Consider the following 14,938-nt stretch of genomic DNA (forward strand, 5'->3'; position numbering starts at 1 on the left):
ATGCTATGATTTACATACCAGACTTTGGGCGTGGGGACTGTAAAAAACATGAATACATGTAGGCTAACAAATACACCTCTATGTGGCCAAGAGATCGCTGATGAAATCAGAGAGAAAATAACAGAAAAAAACAAGTTTGGAGTCAAATAATATTAAAAGCAGGTTTATCCGAAATTTATAGAGTATGCTAAAGCAGTAAAAGAGTGAAGTTGATAAGTACTACACATCTCAGTTAATCATTTTAACCTTAAATTGGAAGCATTTAGAGAAAGAAGAAAAATCAGACAAAATTACACCCACAAAGTGAGTAGAAGTGAAAAAACTGATATAAAGTCAGTGCAGACACTAAAGAAAAAGATGAAAAAAAAATAGCCAAAATCAATATCACTGAAAGGGGGCTCTGGGAGAGCATAAGCAAAATAGATAAATCATGGGCCAGGCTTATCAAGGAAAAAAAAAGGGGGGGGGGGGGCAAATATCAATAAAATTTGACATGACAAAGACAATATAACTGATACCTTAGAGATAATAAAGGATCATAAAAAACTACAGCAAGCAGCTATAAGTCAATAAAATTCAGAATCTGAAATCCATGAACAAATCCTCAGAAATTCAACTAAGAAGAAACAAAAAATCTGAACACAGCAATTACAAGCACTAATATTGAAACTGTGATGAAAAATTCCCAGTTAACAAAATTAAAGCCAAATGACTTCACAGGGAAATTTTATGAACCATTCAGAGAACTGTTAACACATGCACTTCTGAAACACTTCCAAAATTCTAGAGTGGAAGGAAAATGTATAAATTCATCCTACAAGGTCACCATCACCCTAATACCAACACCAAGATAACACAGAAAAGGAAAGTTAGAGACCAATATCACATTGATGAACAGAAGCAAACAACCTGAACAAAACACGAGCCAATATCTTAAAGGATTGAACAACACCCACTATTAAATGGGGTTTATTCCAGGTATGCAAACATTCTTTAGTATCTGCATAGCAATATATATTGTATATTATGTGTATATTGTATGTATTTGAAGGCTTAAAACCATATTACCACCTCAATAGATGCTGAAAAATCTTTGATATAATTCAACAAGCGTTTGAGATTGAAACTCCAGAAACTGAACATAGCAAAAAATACCTCAACTTAACAAAGGCACACAAATCAAAACTACATGGAAGTATCACCTCACACCATTCCAAATGGCCATCATTTAAAAAATATCCACTGCAGGGACTTCTGTGCTGGTCCAGTGGCTAAGACACCATGATTCCAATGCAGTGGTCCCAGATTTGATTCCTGGTCATGCAACTATATATATATAACTATATATATATATATATATATAGTCAGGCGATAAGGATTGAGAAATGCAAGAAATGTTTTACAAGGACCTAGAAGAAATAAACAAGAGTCAATCAATAATGAATAATGCAATAAATGAGATCAGAAGCACTCTGGAGGCAACCAACAGTACAGTAAATGAGGCAGAAGATAGAATAAGTGAGGTAGAAGACAGACTGGTAGAAATGAATGAAGCAGAGAGGTAAAAAGAGAAAAAAAAAAAGGAAAGAAAGGAGGACAACTTCAGAGGCCTCTGGAACAATGTTAAATGCCCCGACATTCGAATGATAGGAGTCCCAGAAGAAGAAGACAAAGAAAGGCCATGAGAAAACACTTGAGGAGATAATAGTTGAAAACGTCCCTAGAATGGGGAAGGAAATAGTCACCCAAGTCCAAGAAACCCAGAGAGTCCCAAACAGGATAAATCCAATGTGAAACATCCCAAGACACATATGCATCAAATTAACAAAGATCAAATACAAAGAACAAATATTCAATGTAGCAAGGGAACAGCAACAAAAACCCACACAAGGGGATTCCCAGAAGGATACCAGCTGATCATTCAATAGAAACTCTTCAGGACAGAAGAGTTCCAGAGTTTCAAGAACTCTTTTCATTCCCCCAGAAGGGAATGGCAGGACATACTTAAAGTTTTGAAAGAGAAAACCCTACAACCCAGATTACTGTATCCAGCAAGGATCTCATTCAACTAGGAAGAGAAATCAAACGCTTTACAGACAAGCAAAAGATGAGCAAATTCAGCACCAAACCAGCTCTCCAACAAATGCTAAAGGATCTCCTCTATACAGGAAACACAGGGAGGGTGTATAAACGCAAACTCAAAACAGCAACTTAATGGCAATGGGATCATCCTTATGAATAATCCGCTTAAATGTAAATGGGTTGAACGCCCCAGCCAAAAGACAAAGACTGGCTGAACGGATAAAAAAACAAGACTCCTATATATTTTGTCTACAAGAGACCCACCTCAAAACAAGGGACACAAACAGACTGAAAGTGAAGGGCTGAAAAAGACACTCCACACAAATAGAGACCAAGAGAAAGCAGGAGTAGCAATACTCATATCAGATAAAATAGGCTTTAAAATATAGGCAGTGAAAAGAGACAAAGAAGGTCACTACACGACAATCAAAGGGTCAATTCAAGAAAAAGATATAACAATTATAAATATATATACAACCACCGTAGGAGCCCCACAATATGTAAGGCAAATGCTACAAGTATGAAAGCGGAAATGAACAATAACACAATAACAGTGGGAGACTTACTACCCCACCCACACCTATGGTTAGTTCAACAAAACAGAACATTAACAGGAAGACACAAACTTTAAATGATACAATGGACCAATTAGACCTAACTGATATCTATAGGACATTTCACCCCCAAAAACAACGAATTTCATCTTTTTCTCAAGTGCATATGAAACCTTGTCCAGGAGAGATCACAACCCGTGCCATCAATCTAGCCTTGGTAAATTTTTTAAAAAATTGAAGTCCTTCCAAGCATCTTTTTTCACTGCAGTGCAGTAAGATTAGATGTCAACTACAGGAGAAAAAACTATTTAAAATTCCAACATAGGGAGACTGAACAGCATGCTTCTGAGCGACCAATAAATCACAGAAGGAAAAAAAAAAAAAAAAAAAAGAAATCAAAATATGCATAGAAACAAACAAAAATGAAAACAAAACATCCCAAAACCTATGGGACACTGTAAAAGCAGTGCTAAGGGGAAGGTTCATACCAATACTGGCTTACCTTAAGAAACAAGAAGAAAGTCAAATAAATAACCTAACTCTACACCTAAAGCAATTAGCAAAGGAAGAGATGAAGGACCACAGGTTTAGTCAAAGGAAAGAAATGTTTAAAATTAGGGCAGAAATAAATGCAAAAGAAACAGAAGAGACCATAGCAAAAATCAACAAAGCTAAAAGCTTGGTCTTTGAGAAGATAAATAAAATCAACAAATCATTAGCCAGATTCATCAGGAGACAAAGGGAGACGATTCAAATCAACAAAATTTGAAATGAAATTGGAGAAAACAGTATAGAACAACAGATAACACAGAAATCGAAACGATGCAAAGAGAATACTATCAGCAACTATATGCCAATAAAAAGGACAACTTGGAAGAAATTGACACATTCTTAGAAAAGTATAGCCTTCCAAAACTGAACCAGGAAGAAATAGAAAATCTGAACAGACCCATCAGAGGCACGGAAATTGAAACTGTAACCAGAAATCTTCCAGCAAACAAAAGCCCAGGACCAGACAGCTTCACAGCTGAATTCTACCAAAGATCTAGAGAAGAGCTAACACCTATCCTCCTCAAACTCTTCCAGAAAATTGCAAAGCAAGGTAAACTGCCAAACTCATTCTATGAGGCCACCATCACTGTAACACCAAAACCAGACAAAGATGCCACCAAAAAAGAGAACTACAGGCCAATATCACTGGTGAACATAGATGCAAGAATCCTTAACAAAATTCTAGCAAACAAAATCCAACAACATATTAAAAAGATCATACATCATCACCAAGTGGGCTTTATTTCATGGAGGCAAGGTTTCTTCAACATCCACCAATCAATCAATGTAATATACCACAGTAACAAACTGAAAGATAGAAACCATATGATTATGTCAAGATGTGCAGAGAAAGCCTTTGACAAAATCGAGCATCCATTAATGACAAAAAACCCTCCAGAATGCAGAAATAGAAGGTAAATACCACAACATAATAAAAGCTATATATGACAAACCCACAGCAAACATTATCCTCAATGGTGAAAACTTGAAAGCATTTCCCTTAAAGTGAGGAACAAGACAAGGGTGCCCACTCTCACCACTACTATACAACATAGCTTTGGAAGTTTGGCCATAGTAGTCAGAGCAGAAAAATAAATAAAAGGAATCCAGATTGGAAAAGAAGAAGTAAAACTCTCACTGTTTGTAGATGACATGATCTCTAGAAAACCCTAGAGATGCCACTAGAAAATGACTAGAGCTAATCAATGAATATAGTAAAATTGTAGGATATAAAATTAACACGCAGACATCCCTTGCATTTCTATACACTGACAATGAGAAAACAGAAAGAAATTACAGAAACAATTCCATTCAGCACTGCAACAAACAAAATAAAACACTTAGGAATATATCTACCTAAAGGAACAAAAGACCTTTATATAGAACACCATAAAACATTGATGAAAGAAACCAAAGAGGACACAAATAGATGGAGAAATATAACATGTTCATGGATTGGAAGAATCAATATAATGAAAATGAGTATACTACCCAAAGCAATCTATACATTCAATGCAATCCCTATCAAGCTACCAATGGAATTTTTCAGAAAACTAGAACAAATAATGTCACACTTTGTATGGAAATACAAAAAACCTCCAATAGCCAAAGCAATCTTGACAAAGAAGACTGGACCTGGAGGAATCAACTTGCCTGATTTCAGGCTATACATCAAACTACAGCCATCAAGACAGTATGGTACTGGTACAAAGACAGAAATATAGATCAATGGGACAAAATAGAAATCCAGAGATATATCCAGGCACCTATGGACGCCTTATCTTTGACAAAGGAGGCAACAATGGAGAAAAGACAATCTCTTGAACAAGTGGTGCTGGGAAAACTGGTCAAGCACTGGTAAAAGAATGAAACTAGAACACTTTCTAACACATTAGATAAAAATAAACTCAAAATTGAATAAAGCCTCAATGTAAGACCACAAACTATAACAATCCAGGAGGAAAACATAGGCAAAACACTCTCTGACATAAATCACTGCAGGATCCTCTCTGACGCACGTGTCAGAGTAATGGAAATAAAAACTAAACTAAACACATGGGACCTAATTCAACTTAAAACCTTGTACAGAATGAAGGAAACTATAAGCAAGGTGAAAAGATAACCTTCAGAATGGGAAAAAAAAATAATAGCAAATGAAGCAACTGACAAAAAATTAATCTCAAAACTACACAAGCAACTCCTGCAGCTCAATTCCAGAAAAATAAATGACCCAATCAAAAAATGGGCCAAAGAACTAAACAGACACTTCTCTGAAGAAGACATACAGATGTCTAGCAAACACATGAAAAGTTGCTCAACATCACTCATTGTCAGAGAAATACAAATCAAACCCACAATGAGGTACCATCTCACTCTGGTCAGAGTGGCTGCTATCCAAAAGTCTAGGAACAATAAATGCTGGAGAGGGTGTGGAGAAAAGGGAACCATCTTACACTGCTGGTCGGAATGCAAACTAGTACAGCCACTATGGAGAATAGTGTGGAGATTCCTTAAAAAACTGGAACTAGGACTCCCATATGACCCAGCAATCCCACCAAGGACACCAGAAATGAGAGAGACACGTGTACCCCAATGTTCACTGCACCACTGTTTATAAGAGCCAAGACATGTAAGCAACCTAGATGTTCATCAACAGACGAACGATAAGAAAGCTGTGGTACATCTACAGAATGGAATATTACTCCACAATTTAAAAGAATACATTTGAATCAGTTCTGATGAGGTGGATGAAACTGGAGCCTATTATACAGAGTGAAGTAAGCCAGAAAGAAAAACACCAATACAGTATATTAACGCATATATATGGAATTTAGAAAGATGACCCTATATGCGAGACAGCAAAAGAGATAGAGATGTATAGAACAGTTTTTGGACTCTGTGGGAGAAGGCGAGGGTGGGATGATTTGAGAGAATACCATTGAAACATGTATTTTATCAGATGTGAAACAGATCACCAGTTCAGGTTCAATGCATGAGACAGGGTGCTCAGGGCTGGTGCACTGGGATGACCCAGAGGGATGGCAACCGGAGGCAGGTTGCGGGGGTGGGGGGGGGGGGCGGCAGTCAGGATGGAGAATGCATGTACACCTGTGGCTGATTCATGTCAATGTATGGCAAAACCACTACAATTATGTAAAGTTATTAGCCTCTGATTAAGATAAATTAACTTTAAATAAAACTAAAACATAAAACAAAATGTAAAGGTTTTCTAAACTTTGCATTCACAGACCATCTTGAATGGCCTGACCAAGTCGCTCAGTCGTGTCTGACTCTTTGAAACCCCACGGACTGTAGACTACCAGGCTTCTCCGTCCATGGGATTTTCCAGGCTACTGTAATGGAGTGGGTTGCCATTTCCTTCTCCAGGGGATCTTAACATCCCAGGGATTGAACCCAGGTCTCCTGCATTGTAGGAGACACTGTATCCTCTGAGGCAGCAAGGGAGCCCTAAATAAAGCTAAAACATAAAATAAAATGTAAATGTGTTCTACACTTCGCATTCACAGACCATCTTCATCTTGGATACATCTGGACACCACCTCTGTTATTACTTATTTTCTTTAATTCAGCTAAGCAAAGGTCTCTAACACCCCTTCTAGCATCACTGATGTGGGTGTGTCCCATGCACTGAGCTGTGTGCTTAAGAGATTGCTCCGTACTTAAACCTTTTGGTATCCATGATAACCCCAGGAGGTAAGCACTAATCACAGTCCATTCCCCAGATGAGGAAAGTGATATGCCCAAGGTCACACAACAGGTCAGTCAGCGCCAGAGCCAGGATTCAAATTGGTCTACCTGACTCACAACCCAAGTCAGTGACCCCCTTAGGTGACACTGGACCAGAGTCTGTGGCACTGCAGTAATTTTACAAAATGCCTGTCCCTGACTCCACTGCACGTGGGGGTGGACATTTTTACTCACTTTGTCTAGGTTTGGGAACAAGTTTGATGGTTAAGTGAAGTTAGAGGGGTGTCAGGTTTTTACCTTAAAATAATAGAATGCATTACGGGTAACTTTGAACAGGAAAGAAACTTATTAAAGGATATTAAGTGGCTCAGGTCTCTGGGAGGGAGGGCTGGAGAGAGCCATGAACAATATAGAAATTAATTGCAGGATCTTCTGTCACTACCACTGGCTCCAGACACAGCGGCTCTCACTAGTGACATGGCTTATGTCTCTTCCATCTCCTCTAGATTGAATTCTATGCATCAGAATCCACTTGCATTGCTTTCACCTGTTGGTGTATCCATTGGCTAAGCCTACATTCCATGTGGCTGGAGTTAATTGAGTCTTAAGTACCATCTGGATATATTTGAGTGGCTGAGCCTGGGTACCATCTGGGGGCATCTAATCGATTGAGCCTAGGTCACATGGTTACATTCTGACTGCAAGAGAGGTTGGGAAAAATGAGATTCGGGCTGTTTCCAGTGCAGGTTTATAAGATGGAAAGTTAAAGCATTGACTAAAAAGTCTACCCACTTCAGACCTGTTCCAAGTCTCTTTATCAGTCAAGTCAGTTTTCCAAAGCTCAATTCACCCTACTAATTAAAGCAGAGGGGTTTAGTCATGTGGGCTGTGCTCCACTGTGTTAATTTGGCTAGGGTGGGACTACATTTCCTAGAATCTCTTTCTTTGATTTTGAGTTCCGTCAGTCTGTTCAGTGGCATAGTTGTGTCTGAATCTTTGCGACCCCATGGACTGCTGCAAGTCAGGCTCCCTGTCCCTCACCAACACCCCTGGGGTTTACTCAAACTCATGTCCACTGACTCGATGATGCCATCCAACCATCTCATACTCTGTTATCCTCTTCTCTGCCCAGCTTCAATCTATTCCAGTGTCAGGGTCTACTCTAATCTGTCAGTCCTTCACATCAGGTGGCAAAAGTATTGAAGTTTCAGCTTCAGCATCAGTCCTTCCAATGAATATTCAGGACTCATGTATCTTAGGATGGACTTGTTAGATCTCCTTGCAGTCCAAGGGACTCTTGAGAGTCTTCCCCAACAGCGCAGTTCAAAAGCATCAATTCTTCAGTGCTCAGCTTTCTTTATAGTCCAGCTCTGATACCCACACATGACTACTGGAGAAACCATAGATAGCTTTGATTAGGCGGACCTTTGTTGGCAAAGTAATGTCTCTGCTTTTTAATAAGCTGTCTAGGCTGGTCATAACTTTTATTCCAATGAGCAAGCATCTTTTAGTTTCATGGCTGCTCTCACCATCTGCATTGATTGAGGAGCCCAAAATATCATTTGTCACTGTTTCTGTTGTTTCCCCATCTATTTGCCATGAAGTGATGGCACCAAATACCATAATCTTAGTTGTCTGAATGTTGTTTTTTAAGTCAACATTTTCAGCCTCCTCTTTCACTTTCATCAAGAGGTTCTTTTGTTCTTGCTTTCAGCCATAAGGGTGGTGTCATCTGCACAGCGGAGGTTATTGATATTTCTCCCGCAATCTTAATTCCAGCTTGTGCTTCATCCAGTCCAGCATTTCTCATGATGTAATCTGCATAAAAGTTAAAGAAGCAGGGTGACAATATACAGCCTTGATGTACTCTTTTTTCCTGTTTGGAACCAGTCTGTTGTTCCATGTCCAGTTCTAACTGCTGCTTCTTGACCTGCATACAGATTTCTCAGTAGGGAGTTCAGATGGTTTGGTATTCCCATCTCTTGAATTATTTTCCACAGTTTGTTATGATCCACAAAAAGGCTTTGGCATAGTCAATAAAGCAGATGTAGATGTCTTTCTGGATCTCTCTTGCTTTTTCGATGGTCCAGTGGATGTTGGAAATTTGATCTCTCGTTTCTCTGCCTTTTCTAAATCCAGCTTAACATCCGGAAGTTCATGGTTCACATACTGTCAAAGCCTGGCTTGGATAATTTTGAACATTACTTTGCTAGCGTGTGAGATGACTGCCATTGTGCAGTAGTTTGAGCATTCTTTGGCATTGCCCTTCTTTGGAACTGGAATGAAAACTGATCTTTTCTGGTCTTGTGGAAAAATTTGCTGGCCTGCTGAGTGCAGCACTTTCACAGCATCATCTTTTAGGATTTGAAATAATTCAACTAGAATTCCATCACCTCCACTAGCTTTGTTTGTAGTGATGCTTCCTAAGGCCCACTTGACTTCACATTCCAGGATGTCCGGGTCAATGTGAGTGATCACACCATCGTGCTTATCTGGGTCATGAAGATGTTTTCTGTATTATTCTGTGTATTCTTGCCACCTCAGAGTCTTAATAGCCTCTGATTCTGTTAGGTCCATGCTGTTCTATTCTTTATTGTGCCCATCTTTGCATGAACAGTTCCTGCATGCAAAGTTGGTATCTCTAATTTTCTTGAAGAGATCTCTAGTCTTTCCCATTCTATTGTTTACCACTATTTCTTTGCATTGATCCCTGAAGAAGGCTTTCTTGTCTCTCCTTGCTATTTTTTTGGAACACTGCATTCAAATGCATATATCTTTCTTTTTCTACTTTGCTTTTCATTTATCTTCTTTTCATAGCTATTTGTAAGACCTCCTGAGACAACCAGTTTGCCCTTTTGCATTTCTTTTTCTTGGAGATGGTCGTGATCACTGTACATGTACAATGTACAATGTCATGAACCTCTGTCCATAGATTTTCAGGCTCTCTGTCTATCAGATGTAATCATTTGAATCTACTTGTCACTTCCACTGTATAATCATAAGGGATTTGATTTAGGTCATACCTGAATGGTCTAGCAGTTTTCCCTACTTTCTTCAATTTCAATCTGGTTTTGGTAATAAGGGGTCCATGACCTGAGTCACAGTCAGCTCCGAGTCTTGCTTTTGTTGACTATATAAAGCTTCCTCTCCTTGGCTGCAAAGAATATAATCAATCTGATTTTGCTATTGACCATCTGGTGATAACCATGTGTAGACTCTTCCCTTGTGTTGCTGTAAGAGGGTGTCTTCTATGACCAGTGCAATCTTATGGCAAAACTCTATTAGCCTTTGACCTGCTACATTCTTTACCCTAAGGCCAACTTTGCCTGTTATTCCAGATACCCCTTCACTTCCTACGTTTGCATTCCAGTCCTCTATAATGAAAAAAGACATCTTTGGGGGGGGGGGGGTGTTAATTCTAGAAGGTCTTGTAAGTGTACATGGAGCCGCTCAACTTCAGCTTCTTCAGCATTATTGGTTGGACCATAGACTTGGATTATCATGATATTGAATAGTTTGCCTTGAAAATGAACACCTCCTATTAATGCATTTCGGACTCTTTTGTTGACTATGATGGTTACTCCATTTCTTTTAAGGGATTCCTGCCCACAGTAGTAGATATAATGGTCATGTGAATTAAATTCACCCATTCCAGTCCATCTTAGTTCACTGATTACTAGAATGTCAATGTTCACTCAGTCATCTCCTGTTTGACCACTTCCAATTTGCCTTGATTGATGGCAATTGTTAATTCCAGGTTCCTATGCAATATTGCTCTTTACAACACCAAACCTTGCTTCTTATCACCAGTCCCATCCACACCTTTGTGTTGTTTTTGCTCTGGCTCCATCCCTTCATCCTTTCTGGAGTTCTTTCTCCACTGATCTCCAGTAGCATATTGTGCACCTACTGATCTGGAGAGTTCATCTTTCAGTTTCCTATCTATTTGCCTTTTCATAGTGTTCATGGGTTTCTCAAGGCAAGAATACTGAAGTGGTTTGCCATTCCCTTCTACAGTCAGAAGGGATACAGGACAAATCCCTGACAAACAAGGTTGCCGTTTCATAGCCTACTTATGTGATCATAATTCACCTCTTATCTACTTCTCTGGCACAGTGCTGTCAAATTAAGGGTTCTGGAAGTAGGAAGAAGGAGGATGGCTGTTGGAAAGGCAATAGCTTTAGTCAGTGGTTACATTTTCTGGTGACGAATATGCCATTAAGTATTTTCTCTGGAGTCAGACAGGATTTCAATGTGCCTCAGTCTCCTCATTTGTAAAACAAGATACACATAGTATACAGCAAGTATTATCCCCATTTTACAGGCAAGCAGTGGAGAAAATCACCTAAGGTCACCCAGCTAATGAAGGTACAACAGAGCTTTGACAAGGGCACTATATTTAACCTGCACACTATGTCAGTGTTTCACAGATTTCTCCTTTCACATGAGTGATTTCTTTCCATAATCAACATAGCACTCTTTTATACCAATTACAACTTCTGCTGTATCTGTATCTGCATGCTGCCTGTATATCATCTATTTCATGTGTCCCTTTAAGTCAACACATTTGTGTTTAAAATGAAAAGCTTCATTGCATGACAGCAACACACAGCAAGCATCACCTGCTGTAAAGAAAAGATAAAAAAAAAAAAAAAAAAAAGAAAAAAAAAAACAGTCTCTGGGACCAGCCCTATTTGTTCACATGGAAACTAGTCAGTGTTAGGGAGGGGTTGAAGACATAGTAGCATCTAGCCAATACTTTCTATCTGAAATATCATGATTGAGAACACATTTTTTAAGACGGGATAGCTTTTCTGTTGTGTGGTTTGATGCCACATCAGTGCACTGCTTCCCTGGTGGCTCAAATGGTAAAGAATCCACCTGCAATGCAGGAGACTCAATCAGGTTCTATCCCTGGGTTAGGAAGATCCCCTTGGAGAAGGAAATGGCTACCCACTCCAGTATTCTCACCTGGAGAATTCCATGGACAGAGGAGCCTGACAGGATATAGTCCATGGAGTTGCTAAGAGTCAGACACAACTGAGTGACTTTCACTTTCAGCACACCAGGACTTTCAGCACACAGTGGCCACAATGGAGGGGAAAAGGGGTCAGTCAGTCCACATGTTGGACAGTGCAGGATAAGCCATCAGAATAGGCTCAGAAGGAGACTTCCCTAGTGGTCCAAGGATTAAGACTCCACACTCTTAATAAACATCCTTTTTTGTGGGCCAAAAAAAAAAAAAAAGACTCCACACTCCCAATACAGGGGGCACAGGTTCCATCCCTGTTGGGGAAGAAAGATTCCCTCATACCACTGGGCAAAGCCAAAAAAAAAAAAAAGAAAGAAAGAGAAAAAAACAGGCTCCAAAGAAACAGAAAGGATGACCAGACCAGTGGGTACTGACCCCATGGGGTTTCCACCATGATGTTTTTACTTGGTGATTTCTCCTAAGGATCTCACCACAGTCATGGGATCCAGGGGGCCTGCAGGAGGTGCCAGCACATTGCAGCCATAACCATGTGTCCAACATTCTTTGTTCCAGCACAACATTTCTTTCTGGAGGCTCTCCTGCCATGCGGACCTGAAGGTGCTGAGGCACACCCTGGAGCTGGATTCTTTATAGCAGCACCCATGGCCTCACCACCTGCCATCAGAGATGCAGCCCACCAGCCCAGGTCCCTGGTTCTCCACACCTCCCCCAGCAGATGCTGGACACCAACCAGGGTTCCTCCAGCTAAGAGGTGTCTTGTGACCTTGCCTTCACTGTTTATCCAACAGGATCTTGCAGCCCTCTGAAACCCTCTTAGAAGTAAAGTAGCTGGACTATGCAATACTCCCAAACAAAGACCCTTGGCCTTCTAGGAATCTGAGCATAACACCAGAACTTCCTGGCCAGCTCAGGAGAAGGACAGAAAATCAAAGACGTCTTCAGGTCAACCTCCAAGCCTGGAGGTATTTGTTTCACAAGGGACTCAGAAGTCAGAGATCTAACCTTGGAATTTTCAGTTGCAAATAGCATAAATACCATCAAAGTGACTTTAAAAAAGAAAAAAGATATTTGGCCACTTGACTGAAAGGTTCAGGAATGTGTGATCTCAGACCCCATGGCCACCAACACCCTAAAGGCAGAATTTAACAAGTATCTTTAAATTCTTTTGAAGTCAGTCTCTTTGTCTCTATCCCTGGACACTGTTTCCTCTAACTTGGCTTCATTTGTAGACAATAATCTACATGGGGTAAAAGATGTGGCAGGAGTGATTCAACAGAGATTTCTATTGATTGAACACTGGTTAATTCTTAGAAGGATAATTGCTTAGGAAAGATGGCTTAAATTTTTTATGTGAGATTAAAATGTCCTTATGGTTGAAATATTTTGAGTTCCTCTTCCTTTGTTATTTGCAGCCAAAAGCATGTCAACATATATAGCACATAATAAACAGTAGTAATAGTATTATATCACATGGACTCAGATGTCTACTCAGGAAATCAATCATTCAAGTGGAGTGGATATTTTCTCCATCAGATATTAATTGAGCACCTACAATGCACTGGCAGTGTCCCAGGCACAACAGACACATATCTGAATAAGACAAGGTGCTTGCTCAAAAACAAAAAAAAAAAAAGAAAGAAAGAAACTGAGAAATTTGACCACCTTAAAAAACATACTAAAAATTATAAGTAAGCCTTCCCTGGTGGCTCAGTGGTAAAGAATCTGCCTCCCAATGCAGGAAATGCCAGTTCAATACCTGGTTTGGGAAGTTACTACGTTTCAAGGGGCAACTAGATGCATGCACTACAACTTACTGATCGTGTGCTCAGAGCCCAGAAGCCCCAACTACTGAAGCCCACATACCCTACAGCCTGTGCTCCACAACAAGAGAAGCCACTGCAATGAGAAGACTGTGTACCACAACTAGAGAGGAGGTCCATTCTCCTCAGCTAGAGAGAAGCCCTTGCAACAGTGAAGACCCAGCACAGCCATAAATAGATACTTATTATAAAAATAAAGACATGATACCAAAGTCAAATTGAAATTGAAGTCACAGACAATGATAAGTGTTAACCCCCCTTGATATATAAAAAACTCTTAGAAACAAATAATAAGTCAACAAACCAAATAAAAAAACGATCAAAGGGCATGAACAGATATCTTACTGTATTTTTAAAAGTGCAACTGGTTCTGAAACTTATACAAAGATGTTCAAGTTCACTCATAATAAGAGAAATGCATATATATTGAGATACCAGTTTTTGCATCGGCTTGACAAAAGTTTGAAAGTTTTATGACACAGTGCTGGTGGAGCTGTGGGGCTTCGTGCAGTGCTTGTGGAAGCTGAAATTGGTACAACTTGTAAGAAGAGAAAGTGGGCAACGTTTATCTTATTTGTAAGTTTGACTCGTCAATTCCACTTCTGAGAATCTATCTACAGATACATTTACATAAGCATGCATATTCTATATAGAGTTATTTTCGACAATACTGTCTGTCATAGCAAAGAATGAAAACAAACCAAATCTCCATCAGCAGTGGACTAATATTTACTGGCTGTGGGACTTTTTATTCCGTTGGAGTTTGGATCTTATTCCAAATCCAGTGAGAAGATGCCAGACGCCTGCTTTTTAAAACAGGAGAGGGGCATAATCTGAATTCTACTTTTAAGAATCATCCTAATCTGGGGGATGGGTACCCAAGTATAATCCTCTGTAAGAAAATATCATGATGCACACTTGAGCTTGGTTCCGTAAACTGTGTATGTTATAAAATGAGAAAATACCTTCACGTTCATGAGAAAGCCACCTGTTTTTGGCCAGACACACTGCCTCTAGCCTTCCCACTGGAAACCATTCTCCCCAACGCAGATGAGAAGGGAGGATGTCCCCAGTTCACCTAAAGGGCCCCTCGTGGTCATTTCCTAGCCTCTCCCCGGTCTTCCACTTTTCTCCTGATTTCTGTCACCACAGATCTCCAAACTCCTATAAATGGACCCATATAAGGATGCAGCCTACCTTCTTTACTCACAAGGATTTGGGGAAACTCC

This window comes from Dama dama, unplaced genomic scaffold (genome assembly GCF_033118175.1).
Source record: "Dama dama isolate Ldn47 unplaced genomic scaffold, ASM3311817v1 ptg000183l, whole genome shotgun sequence".
NCBI lineage: Eukaryota > Metazoa > Chordata > Mammalia > Artiodactyla > Cervidae > Dama > Dama dama.